This window comes from Polypterus senegalus, chromosome 4 (genome assembly GCF_016835505.1).
Source record: "Polypterus senegalus isolate Bchr_013 chromosome 4, ASM1683550v1, whole genome shotgun sequence".
Taxonomy (NCBI): Eukaryota; Metazoa; Chordata; class Cladistia; order Polypteriformes; family Polypteridae; genus Polypterus; species Polypterus senegalus.
In genome coordinates this window covers 222,991,667-223,003,850 of record NC_053157.1, presented here as the reverse complement: position 1 = coordinate 223,003,850, position 12,184 = coordinate 222,991,667, and the positions used below count along the sequence as shown (strand labels likewise).

Here is a 12,184-nt window from a genome sequence, read left to right as displayed (position 1 = left end):
CGCTAGTTGGAAATCGACGATTGGTAGGGGGGTGCAACCAGCTGCTTTTTTTTCCCAAAAAGGAACGGGGAACCCTTTTTTATTGCATTTCTTGTTCTTTTTTTCCATTTATTTTTCCATTTTTAATTATCAATTTTTAATACAATTTTTTTTTGGATCCCTCGGCTCACCCCATTTAAAAAAAAAATTTGCCCCTCAAGATATAAAAAAAATGAGTCTTAAAGAGCCTGAATATAAAGGAGTTCCAGGAAGGAAAAACCTGGTTAAAGGGACCCACTGGAATGGAGGGGGGCCCGGTTCCAAGGATCCTCCCAATCAGGCTCCTTCGGAGATTTCCAATGTGAGTGGTTGCGGGGCCCAAGGGCCTCCCCTTCCCCGGGAATCCCTCCTTTTTTTTTTTTTCCCCCTCCCCCTGTCTGTTTGGGTTTTTACATTCTTAATTTTTTTTTTTGTCTCCACCAAAACTTTTCTTTTTTGGACCCTTTATTTTTTCGGAAAGCTAATAAGGAGGTGAACCCTCACCGGGCCGGGACAGGGGTTTAGGTAACCCCCTGGCCCAAGGCAAACCCGGGATCGGAAGGCAACCGAGGATGGCTGGAAGAGGCCCCGCCCCGGGAAAGGGAGGGGGGCCGGTAAAAACCTTTTTTGGGGTCCTTCACAAGGTGTTTCGGGGGTTCCATTGCGGGGGTTTGCCCCAACGGGTGCTTCCCTGGACCCTTTGGCTCTCCTAACCTGTTTTCTAAATGTACTGTAGATGTTGTCAACCGACTTTTTGGCTCCGGGTCAAAGTTTCCAACTAATCGGAATTGGGGACCCGTTATTGTTTATATCTCTAAAGAAATTAAAAAAAAAAAAAAAAAAATAAAAGGTACTAGCCAAACAAATAGCCAACTTTGTGCTCTCTTTTACCCTTTCTTCTCAGAACAAGGAAAAGGAAGCACCTGCTGCTAGTCAACAACAGGGGCTCTCAAAATTTACGATTCTTGCTTCCATTTGGGTTTCGGGGTTCTTTTGAAACTATGGGCGTCTCCCATAGTTATTTGGGTTTTCGCTACGCGCCCTTTGTATTTCTTCCTTCGCTTTTTTTTTGTTCTCAATTTGGGGGATTAATTTAATGTCAGCCAGGTCGCTTGCTGAAAAATTTGTTGCACCCATGATCGAGCAAATAATGTAGGAATGCAGCCGCGAACCTAGGAAGGAGAAAGGACAGAGTCCATCAACGGAACCATGACTGGGAAAGGGCTCAAGCCATTCCTGCGTGTCAGTTGCAAGTTTTCTCAGGGAAGTACATAGGGATGGGCCTTGGAAACCTTTCAAAATGGTATCTGGCGTCTCCCTCCAGTATAAGGTTGTTCCAGCTTGGAACGAATCGGGCATTGAGGTAGTAAAGAGGTGGATTTCTTCAGAACGGGGAAAAGTTTTCCAAAGCATCCTGGTTTTGTTGTTTCATCTTCTGTTGTTATTTTTTTTCCTTCCTTTAAATTTCAATTTTGATTAATTGTTTTCTCAATGGACCCTCTCGGCTAAACCATTTAAAAAAATGTTCCCCCTCCTCATTTTGTTTTAACCAATATTTGAGTTTCAGACGGGAGCCCCCTAAAAGGAAAAAGAGAAGGATTACAAGGTTCAATATCACAGTGACTTCAAGGAAGACGTTGAATCATGGACCGGTGCCCCAGATAAGGTTCCTAAGGGGAAGGGAAGCCCGTGCAAAGGCCCCTTAAAGTTTTCTCGGGTCTTCCAGTTTAATTTCCTTTCTTGCTCCGGCTAAGTTAAGTTGTATAAGATTTGGTTCGCCATCACCAATAGCCCCTTTTCCAGCCTATATTCAGTTTTTTTCTTCCCCCCCTTGTTTTTTTTTTTCCCCTTAAATCAACCCTGTTTTTTTGCTTCTCCTTCCCTTCGTCAGGTGCACCTTAATTCCCTTCCCCTTTTGGGGAACGGTTCGGGAGCCAGACCCCGCCTATACGCAGCCAAAGGTCTGTCCGTGGTACCTCGGAATAAGGCAGGCCGGCACGTCGGGCCGACGTTCGGGTCCAGACGGGCCCGGCGGTGTGCAGGAAAAAGGCCAGAGCCACTAAAAACCCTTGTCGGGGCTCCTCCTTAAGTTGCTCTCGAGTGCGGAGGTTCAGGCACGTTTCCTGCCCCTCTCCCCCCTTTCACACCTTGCTCGTTGCTATTTGACGTGCTGGACTAATTTGTTTCCTCCCTAAATGGGCTTTCAAAACACTCTGAACCTCTTCATTATTGGCCCGTGCATTTCTAAAATGAGCCGAACGGTGGGCTGGCAGTCCTTGTGGCATCAAAGCCAAGCGGGTGGGCAACCTGTCTTCCGGGGATGATTTGTTCCCGCCCAGCCCCAGTTGAGGGGGATTTCCATTATCCCAACGTAATTTCCCGATTTTTCAGTATACTCCGGTCCCTTTCCCATGCCTAGTCGCAACCTGAATTTTGGGTGGGTTTTTGCAAGCCCCGCGGCCTCGGTCTGAGCCAAAATGCCCTCAGAGCGACCGGGCTCGTGCCGAAATGATTGGTATCTCGCCCCACAGGTCACCCATTGCGAACGCCATTTTAGCCGAAACGCCAAAAATGCTAAGGGAATCTGCATCTCTTTTGCTGACCGGACCGAGGGAACCGGGTAACGCTCTAGGCAAGAAGCTCAGTCCCGGTCTGCTCCAAACCTGATCGTTTCCCTTTGCTTTTCCGAATGGGGAATGGCTTGCATTATGGGAAGGGGAACAGGTTCCTTATTTTCTCCACGCCTTTTCCATTTAAAATTCGGGGCCCCTAGGATGTTAATAAAATTTATCTATCATTTTATTCAAGGCCCTTAATTAGGTTAAATCTGAATTTTCCTTTTCATTCAAGACCCCTCCCAAGCGAAAATAAGTGAACCCCTTTTCGCCCCAAAATACAAATAAATTAATTTTACCCCAGCTTACGGATCCGATAAGGAAAAGAAAAACGATAGCCTCTGCTGGCCCAGAAAGGCAAACACAGCACTTATTCCCAGGGCTCCCTCAAGAGCAGCCTCTCTTCTCGGGAATAAGTTGGAATTTGATTTGCCAAGGCCTTCTATCAGCCTGTTAGTTTTTTTCCCCCCAAAAGGCATGGATCTTTTAAATCGAGTCTTGCTTTTCATACTATCTCTGTCTTCTTTTTTCCATTTTGAAATTTTCGGAATCTTTTGAATTAAAGGGTATGCTGCTGATCCTCTCGGTGCCCAAACCCATTAAGCCCCCGTTCCCTGCCCTCCATGGATAGATGGATAGAGAAAAGTGTGAGCCTGGGCGGGCCGAATTAAAGGGCCTCGGCCCAGAACCAACCCTTGCACAACGGGCAATCCCAAGGAATCAAAGGCAGGAAGCCCCCTCACCAAGCATTTGCCCAGAACCCGGGCGCTCGGACTTCCCTCATTGCAGCTGCCGCTTGCGTATCAGGGGTTCTTCCTTAAAAGGCCTCTTTTCCCCATGAGCTTGCCCGCTTCCGCTCCTCACTTTGCTTTTCTTCCTCCTGGCTAGTCCTTTCCTTTTCCCTTTGAATTGTTTTATATGGTGCACCTTGGATTCTGCAATCCTTCTCAAGGTTGTCGTAACAAACCGGGTCACCACAGGCGCCTGTGCGGGCCCCGTGCCGGGGCCAGAGGCGAAGCATCTTCGGGGTCCCTTGGGGCACAAGGCTTGGAACCCCGGGCGGTAAGCCGGAAGTGGGACGGCCGCGCGCCCCTACTTCGCCGGGCAGACCATGCTTCCTTGGTCTCCCAGGGCGAGTCACCTCCACTTGGTTGCTCCCTGATTCCCAATGCGGTCCCGATATTTGAGTGGGGGTCAGCTCCCTGATCCCCGGTAAAAAGCGAAGCTTTTTAGGGGGTGGCTGGTTGGCAGTCGAGTGGAGACAGGGCCTGGGCTAAGAAAAAAGGTTCCAGGGCAATCCCGGTGGCAACGCTGCTGTTATTTGCATATATTTCAGAACCGTCCTGAAATGGTTCAAGAATATATTTTTATTAACTACATTTTTTAACAGCCTGCACAGTGGAACCAAACAATAATCTTCATTCATGTTTTGGGTTTACCAATGCCTGCCCATCCCAAAGATGGAGTGGGTTCTAAATTTGAAAAAAAATTAGACCTGAATGCGTTCCCTTAATGTTATATGTTATTCGAGATCGGCAGAATAGATTCAAGTAATCGAATGCTTTTTTTTTTTTCCAAATAAAAACCAGCCCTTTTAAACAATTATTTTTTTTTTTTTTTCCTCCTTACATTTCTTCATTTTCCAATTTGAAATTTGAATGTCTTTTGTTAGAAACTGCCCTTTGCTGAACCCTTCCTTCCCATTCCATAAGACCACGTTCGGCTCCTCCTGCGGAAGGAAGGAACATAGACGATAGCTGGTGCACTCTTCAGACGGCAGCGCACTTTTAAAGGGTCGGCCAGAGGCCAGTACTGTGGCCCCTTACTCTGCTTTAAAGGGGCAAGTTTGCCAATTCCGATTTTTTAATAGGTCCACCTCCTTCCAAACCCATTCTTTTCAGTTAAAAAACGGAAAGCGTTTCAGTTTCGTCTGACAAGCTAATCTTTCTGGCCGTCTCCGGGGCTCCCCCAAGTACATCCGCCCCTTTGTACCCGAGTCAGCTTCGGAGGATCAGAAGGTAGGATGGCCAGCTCTTTCCCAATAGGCAACTGTGAAGCCTATAAGAACCGTTTTTCCCTCCCCAGTCCTGTTTCGGCCATTCTGAATATCGAGCTGGAATCCCCGTTGGTCCGGCAGCTGACTTCGTTGCCCAGCACCCAAACCAGACCTTTCCCCGCTCCCCAAGTAAAATTGGATATCACAGATGTCTGTCACCTTCAGCGTTCCAATTTTGGCACTTTAGACTGAACTTGTTTCCAACGGTTCATTTCAAACATAAGCACCTAAAATTCAACGTGTCCCTCTGCCCGACCCTTTCGGCCTCGGCAGCTTGATGGTGCTTTTCTGCATGGTGCGCCCTCAGAGGGGCCTTCCTCTCAGCCCGGCCGGCGCCGCCTCGAATTGCTCGGCCGGGTGACCCGAGCCTGTGGGTGTACTCAAGGCCCCAGTATCCCCTTCCAGCCATGTCCAGGTGGCGTTGTAGCCGGGCACCTTGGGTTTGCTGGTCTCCAACGCGGAGGCTCTCCTCGTCTCCGGCCCGGGCCCCTTTGGTGGGTTTCCTGCCCCGGCCGCCCTGGCCGTGCATAGCTCCGCGGCGTCCCGGTTTCCAAGGGACCGGGTGGCTTGCTGGGAAATGCCTCTGGTGCGGCCAGAAGCGGAGGGGCGGCTTGCAACCTTCTTGCCGGCAGGGCTCAACACTAAGGTGGTTCCCGGGCACGTCATCCATCCTCGGGGAAGTAGTCCACCCAAGCGGAACGATGCTTGTGGTCGAGTCGGGGCGGATGCCCGAATCCGGTCCCAAACAGGCGAAATGCATTGACGCTGGGCTGCATTGTAACGGACCTGGCACATCTGGGAGTACAATTAGAGTTCCAAAATATTGAAAAAAATTCGTTAAAATTTTTGTATTTTTTGGACCGGGCAAGATTGACAAAATATAAATTAAATAAAATAATTATATCTGGATCGTCCACGTTATTGTTAAAATATAATAACATCACTAAGGGTTAAAAATTATTAATCGTTAACTTCATTTATTTTTTAAGAGGAACCCCTATAAAAAAACAAAAATAACTTTCTATTTTTTTTTTAAATTTTAACTTATTTCTTGGGCCACCAAAAGGGAAATGAGGTAAAGGAAACTTTGGCCTCGGTTTTCCCCCCCCCCGGGGGGGCCCTTTGGGGCCCCCTCCCCTTTGCCTTCCCCCTTTGCCGCCCTGTCTAAGCTGTTGAGGCTGTTTATCATTCAGCGTCCGCCCAGTCCTAGCTCTCCTGTTTCTCTTCCAGCCAATAAGCTCCAGCGATGGGTGGCTGGTTTTAAGAGCGAGGTGCACCTTGGGTTTGCTGGCGAAACCTGTCTAATCAAGGTGGTGAGGTCTTTGCAACCCGTCATCCAGTCCGCGGGGCACCGGCGTCTGGTGGCGGCTAACTCCAGCGCATCGCGCGCTCCAGAGGCGAAGAAGCCGAAGGATCCCGAAGGAGCCCGAAGGACCGAGGACTGCTGGGGAAATCGTCCGCTGCCGGCGGCCGAAGCCGAGGAAGTGGGAGGATGGCGCCCGGGCTGTACAACTCATACTTACCTGGCAGGGGAGATACCATGATCACTAAGGTGGTTCTCCCAGGCGAGGCTCATCCATTGCACTCCGGGTGTGCTGACCCCTGCGATTTCCCCAAATCAGGGGAAACTTCGACTGCATAATTTGTGGTAGTGGGGACTGCGTTCGCGCTCTTCCCTGATAATCCTGGTTCAAAAAATAGACCGAAAATATGCGTTTCAATTATGATGGTGGTGCTTGTATTGTGAAGCAGGAGGCCTGTGAGACAACGAGGTCTGGGAGCTTTAAGCAATACATAAAGAAGTTCCAAAATCAGTCAATCGGTCAATCTGTCTGTCTGTCCATTTATTTATTTGTTTATTTATTTATTTTCAGAACCCCGCCCCTAGAAAAATGGTATCAAAAAATATATTAATTTAAATTAACTAATCAATTTATTTATTTATCTTAAGGCCCCTCACCCACCGTAATAAAACAATAATACAAATAATCATTCATTCTTTTGTGCCTCTTTACTGATTTTAAGCCGCTTTCCTTGCTGCCAAGAGCCAAAAGAAAAGACGAGGTGAAGGGCGACTCCTGCTGGCAGAAAGGCAAAAGCTTACAGCACTCGGTATTCCCAGGCGGTCTCCCATCCAAGTACTAACCGAGCCCGACTCTGCTTAGCTTCCGATCGGACGAGATCGGTATTCAGAGTGGTATGGCGTAAACGATGGCTGCTTGTTTTCTCTCCCCAAATAGGCAACGTGGAAGCCCTCTTTTCTAAGCGACAGCCCTGTTTTTTGTTTTTTTTCCTCTCTTCTTCCCTGTCTGTCTTCATTTTTTTTTTTTTTTCCCTTCTTTTGAAATTTTTTGGAATGTCTTTTTAATTAGAATGTCGTTGCCCTTCATGCTGATCCCCTTCTGTCGGCTCTCGCCACCCATTTAAGACCACCCCTGTTCCCCGTTCCTCCTCATGGATGGATGGATAGATAGACAGATAGATCTGGTGCAGCTCTTCAGACGGGGAGCCTGCAACTTTATAAAGGGGAGCATCGTCCAGAAAGGACCAGCAACCTCGTGTCCTTGCTAACGCGTGCAATCCCACAGTGGAATCAAAGGGAGGGCAAGCACCGGCTCAAGTCTCGAATGTGTACCCAGAGCTGCCCCAGATGCATTTCGGTTGCCAAGAGCCCAGCTTCTGACACGGGTGGAAGGAAGAAAAGAAAAGGAGGTGAAGGGCGCCTCCTACTGGCACAAAGGCAAAAGCTTACAGCACTTTCGGTATTCCCAGGCGGTCTCCCATCCAAGTACTAACGAGCCCGGCTCTGCTTAGTTTCGAGATCGGACGAGTTGGGGCGTATTCAGAGTGGTATGGCCGTAAACGACAGCTGCTTGTTTTTCTCTCCCCAAATAGGCAACTGTGGAAGCCCTCTTTTATATACGACATCTCTATGTTTTTCTTTTTTTTTTCTCTCCTTCCCCTGTGTGTCTTCATTTTTTTTTCCATTCTTTTGAAATTATTGAATGTCTTTTGAATTACAATGTTAGATTGTCCTTCATGCTGATCCCCTTCTGTCATCGCGCCACCCATTTAAGACCAACCCTGTTCCCCGTTCCTCCTCATGGATAGATGGATAGATAGACAGATAGATCTGGTGCAGCTCTTCAGACGGGGGAGCCTGCAACTTTATAAAGGGGCATCGTCCAGAAAGGACCAGCACCCTGTGTGCTTGCTAACGTGCAATCCCACAGTGGAATCAAAGGCAGGGCAAGCACCGGCTCGAGTCTCGAACGTGTACCCAGGGCTGCCCCAGATCACTCGGCGGCCTCGGCGCAGATCTTCCGATGGTGCTTTGCTGCGTGTGCGGCGCCCGCGCAGAGGTTCTTCCTCTCGGTCTCCGGGCGCAGGATCGCCTCCCTCTTTACGCAGCTTTGCCTCCTGCCTGCGCTTGCCGCCTGTCTAAGCTGTTGGCGGCTGTTTATCATTCAGCGTCCGCCCAGTCCTAGCTCTCCTGTTTCTCTTCCAGCCAATAAGCTCCAGCGATGGGTGGCTGGTTTCATAAGAGCGAGGGCACCTTGGGTTTGCTGGCGAAACCTGTCTAATCAAGGTGGTGAGGTCTTTGCAACCCGTCATCCGGTCCGCGGGCACACGGGCGTCTGGTGGCGGCTAACTCCCAGCGCATCGCGCTCTCAGAGGCGAAGAAGCCCGAAGGATCCCGAAGGAGCCGAAGGACCGAGGACTGCGCTGGGGAATGCGTCCGCTGCCGGCGGCGAAGCGAGGAAGTGGGAGGATGGCGCCGGGCTGTACAACTCATACTTACCTGGCAGGGGAGATACCATGATCACTAAGGTGGTTCTCCCAGGGCGAGGCTCATCCATTGCACTCGGTGTGCTGACCCCTGCGATTTCCCCAAATGCGGGAAACTCGACTGCATAATTTGTGGTAGTGGGGGACTGCGTTCGCGCTCTCCCCTGATAATCCTGGTTCAAAAAAAAAAAGACCGAAAATATGCGTTTCAACTTATGAAAGTGGTGCTTGGGCTATTGTGAAGCAGGAGCCTGTGAGACAACAGTCTGGGAGCTTTAAGCAATAAATAAAGAAGTTCCAAAAATCAGTCAATCGGTCAATCTGTCTGTCTGTCCATTTATTTATTTGTTTATTTATTTATTTTCAGAACCCCCGCCCCCTAGAAAAATGGTATCAAAAATAATATTAATTTAAATTAACTAATCAATTTATTTATTTATCTTAAGGACCCTCACCCACCGTAATAAAACAATAATACAAATAATCATTCATTCTTTTTGTGCCTCTTTACTGATTTTAAGCCGCTTTCCTTGCTGCCAAGAGCCAAAAGAAAAAGACGAGGTGAAGGGCGACTCCTGCTGGCAGAAAGGCAAAAGCTTACAGCACTCGGTATTCCCAGGCGGTCTCCCATCCAAGTACTAACCAGCCCGACTCTGCTTAGCTTCCGAGATCCGGGCGTATTCAGAGTGGTATGGCCGTAAACGATGGCTGCTTGTTTTTCTCTCCCCAAATAGGCAACAGTGGAAGCCCTTTTTTCTAAACGACAGCGCTTTTTTTTTTTTTTTTTTTTTTTTTCTCTCCTTCCCCTGTCTGTCTTCATTTTTTTTTTTTTTTTTCCCATTCTTTTGAAATTTTTCGGAATGTCTTTTGAATTAGAATGTACGTTGCCCTTCATGCTGATCCCCTTCTGTCGGCTCTCGCCACCCATTTAAGACCACCCCTGTTCCCCGTTCCTCCTCATGGATGGATGGATAGATAGACAGATAGATCTGGTGCAGCTCTTCAGACGGGGAGCCTGCAACTTTATAAAGGGGAGCATCGTCCAGAAAGGACCAGCAACCTCGTGTCCTTGCTAACGTGCAATCCCACAGTGGAATCAAAGGGAGGGCAAGCACCGGCTCAAGTCTCGAATGTGTACCCAGAGCTGCCCCAGATCGCTTTCGGTTGCCAAGAGCCCAGCTTCTGACACGGGTGGAAGGAAGAAAAGAAAAGACGAGGTGAAGGCGCTCCTACTGGCACAAAGGCAAAAGCTTACAGCACTCGGTATTCCCAGGCGGTCTCCCATCCAAGTACTAACCGAGCCCGACTCTGCTTAGCTTCCGAGATCGGACGAGTTCGGGCGTATTCAGAGTGGTATGGCCGTAAACGACAGCTGCTTGTTTTTCTCTCCCCAAATAGGCAACTGTGGAAGCCCTCTTTTATATACGACATCTCTATGTTTTTCTTTTTTTTTTCTCTCCTTCCCCTGTGTGTCTTCATTTTTTTTTTTGCCATTCTTTTGAAATTATTCGGAATGTCTTTTGAATTACAATGTTCGTTGTCCTTCATGCTGATCCCCTTCTGTCGGCTCGCGCCACCCATTTAAGACCAACCCTGTTCCCCGTTCCTCCTCATGGATAGATGGATAGATAGACAGATAGATCTGGTGCAGCTCTTCAGACGGGGAGCCTGCAACTTTATAAAGGGGGGCATCGTCCAGAAAGGACCAGCAACCTGTGTGCTTGCTAACGTGCAATCCCACAGTGGAATCAAAGGCAGGGCAAGCACCGGCTCGAGTCTCGAACGTGTACCCAGGGCTGCCCCAGATCACTCGGCGGCCTCGGCGCAGATCTTCCCGATGGTGCTTTGCTGCCGTGTGCGAGCGCCCACGCAGAGGGTTTCTTCCTCTCGGTCTCCGGAGCGCAGGATCGCCTCCCTCTTTCGCAGCTTTGCCTCCTGCCTGCCGCTTGCCGCCTGTCTAAGCTGTTGGGCGGCTGTTTATCATTCAGCGTCCCGCCCAGTCCTAGCTCTCCTGTTTCTCTTCCAGCCAATAAGCTCCAGCGATGCGTGGCTGGTTTGCATAAGAGCGAGGTGCACCTTGGGTTTGCTGGCGAAACCTGTCTAATCAAGGTGGTGAGGTCTTTGCAACCCCGTCATCCGGGTCACGGGGCACACGGGCGTCTGGTGAGCGGCTAACTCCGCGCATGCATGCGCTCAGAGGCCGAAGAAGCCCGAAGGATCCCGAAGGAGCCCGAAAGACCGAGGACTGCGCTGGGGAAATCGTCCCGCTGCCGAGCGGCGAAGCCGAGGAAGTGGGAGGATGAGCGCCGGGCTGTACAACTCATACTTACCTGGCAGGGGAGATACCATGATCACTAAGGTGGTTCTCCCAGGGCGAGGCTCATCCATTGCACTCGGGTGTGACTGCCCCTGCGATTTCCCCAAATGCGGGAAACTCGACTGCATAATTTGTGGTAGTGGGGGACTGCGTTCGCGCTCTCCCCTGATAATCCTGGTTCAAAAAAAAGACAAAAAACATGCGTTTCATTTTATGGAGTGGTGATTGTGAAGCAGGAGCCTGTGAGACAACGGTTCTGGGAGCTTTAAGCAATACATAAAGAAGTTCCAAAAATCAGTCAATCGGTCAATCTGTCTGTCTGTCCATTTATTTATTTGTTTATTTATTTATTTTCAGAACCCCCGCCCCCTAGAAAAATGGTATCAAAAATAATATTAATTTAAATTAACTAATCAATTTATTTATTTATCTTAAGGACCCTCACCCACCGTAATAAAACAATAATACAAATAATCATTCATTCTTTTTGTGCCTCTTTACTGATTTTAAGCCGCTTTCCTTGCTGCCAAGAGCCAAAAGAAAAAGACGAGGTGAAGGGCGACTCCTGCTGGCAGAAAGGCAAAAGCTTACAGCACTCGGTATTCCCAGGCGGTCTCCCATCCAAGTACTAACCGAGCCCGACTCTGCTTAGCTTCCGAGATCGGGCGTATTCAGAGTGGTATGGCCGTAAACGATGGCTGCTTGTTTTTCTCTCCCCAAATAGGCAACTGTGGAAGCCCTCTTTTCTAAACGACAGCCCTGTTTTTTTTTTTTTTTTTTCTCTCCTTCCCCTGTCTGTCTTCATTTTTTTTTTAGTTTTGCCAGTCTTTTGAAATTTTTCGGAATGTCTTTTGAATTAGAATGTCGTTGCCCTTCATGCTGATCCCCTTCTGTCGGCTCTGCCACCCATTTAAGACCACCCTGTTCCCCGTTCCTCCTCATGGATGGATGGATAGATAGACAGATAGATCTGGTGCAGCTCTTCAGACGGGGAGCCTGCAACTTTATAAAGGGGAGCATCGTCCAGAAAGGACCAGCAACCTCGTGTCCTTGCTAACGTGCAATCCCACAGTGGAATCAAAGGGAGGGCAAGCACCGGCTCAAGTCTCGAATGTGTACCCAGAGCTGCCCCAGATCGCTCGGTTGCCAAGAGCCCAGCTTCTGACACGGGTGGAAGGAAGAAAGAAAAGCGAGGTGAAGGCGCCTCCTACTGGCACAAAGGCAAAAGCTTACAGCACTCGGTATTCCCAGGCGGTCTCCCATCCAAGTACTAACGAGCCCGACTCTGCTTAGCTTCGAGATCGGACGAGTTGGGCGTATTCAGAGTGGTATGGCCGTAAACGACAGCTGCTTGTTTTTCTCTCCCCAAATAGGCAACTGTGGAAGCCC

General features: G+C 49.1%; 4 non-coding genes and 5 pseudogenes across 4 annotated transcripts; 3 read left to right on the top strand and 6 right to left on the bottom strand.

The window, feature by feature from the left end:
- The first annotated feature begins 6,204 nt into the window (after nt 1-6,204).
- Nucleotides 6,205-6,368, top strand: LOC120529144. The gene has a single exon (XR_005633661.1). It is a non-coding gene; the product is annotated as a U1 spliceosomal RNA (small nuclear RNA).
- Nucleotides 6,369-6,786: 418 nt separating this feature from the next.
- On the bottom strand, nt 6,787-6,899 carry LOC120529122 (annotated as a pseudogene).
- Nucleotides 6,900-7,434: 535 nt separating this feature from the next.
- LOC120529125 lies at nt 7,435-7,553 on the bottom strand (annotated as a pseudogene).
- A 930-nt stretch (nt 7,554-8,483) lies between these two features.
- Nucleotides 8,484-8,645, top strand: LOC120529139. Its single transcript, XR_005633656.1, has one exon. It is a non-coding gene; the product is annotated as a U1 spliceosomal RNA (small nuclear RNA).
- Nucleotides 8,646-9,072: 427 nt separating this feature from the next.
- On the bottom strand, nt 9,073-9,181 carry LOC120529116 (annotated as a pseudogene).
- Nucleotides 9,182-9,726: 545 nt separating this feature from the next.
- LOC120529066 lies at nt 9,727-9,845 on the bottom strand. Its single transcript, XR_005633607.1, has one exon. It is a non-coding gene; the product is annotated as a 5S ribosomal RNA (ribosomal RNA).
- Nucleotides 9,846-10,800: 955 nt separating this feature from the next.
- Nucleotides 10,801-10,963, top strand: LOC120529137. The gene has a single exon (XR_005633654.1). It is a non-coding gene; the product is annotated as a U1 spliceosomal RNA (small nuclear RNA).
- A 416-nt stretch (nt 10,964-11,379) lies between these two features.
- LOC120529104 lies at nt 11,380-11,488 on the bottom strand (annotated as a pseudogene).
- Nucleotides 11,489-12,021: 533 nt separating this feature from the next.
- On the bottom strand, nt 12,022-12,137 carry LOC120529119 (annotated as a pseudogene).
- Nucleotides 12,138-12,184: the final 47 nt, after the last annotated feature.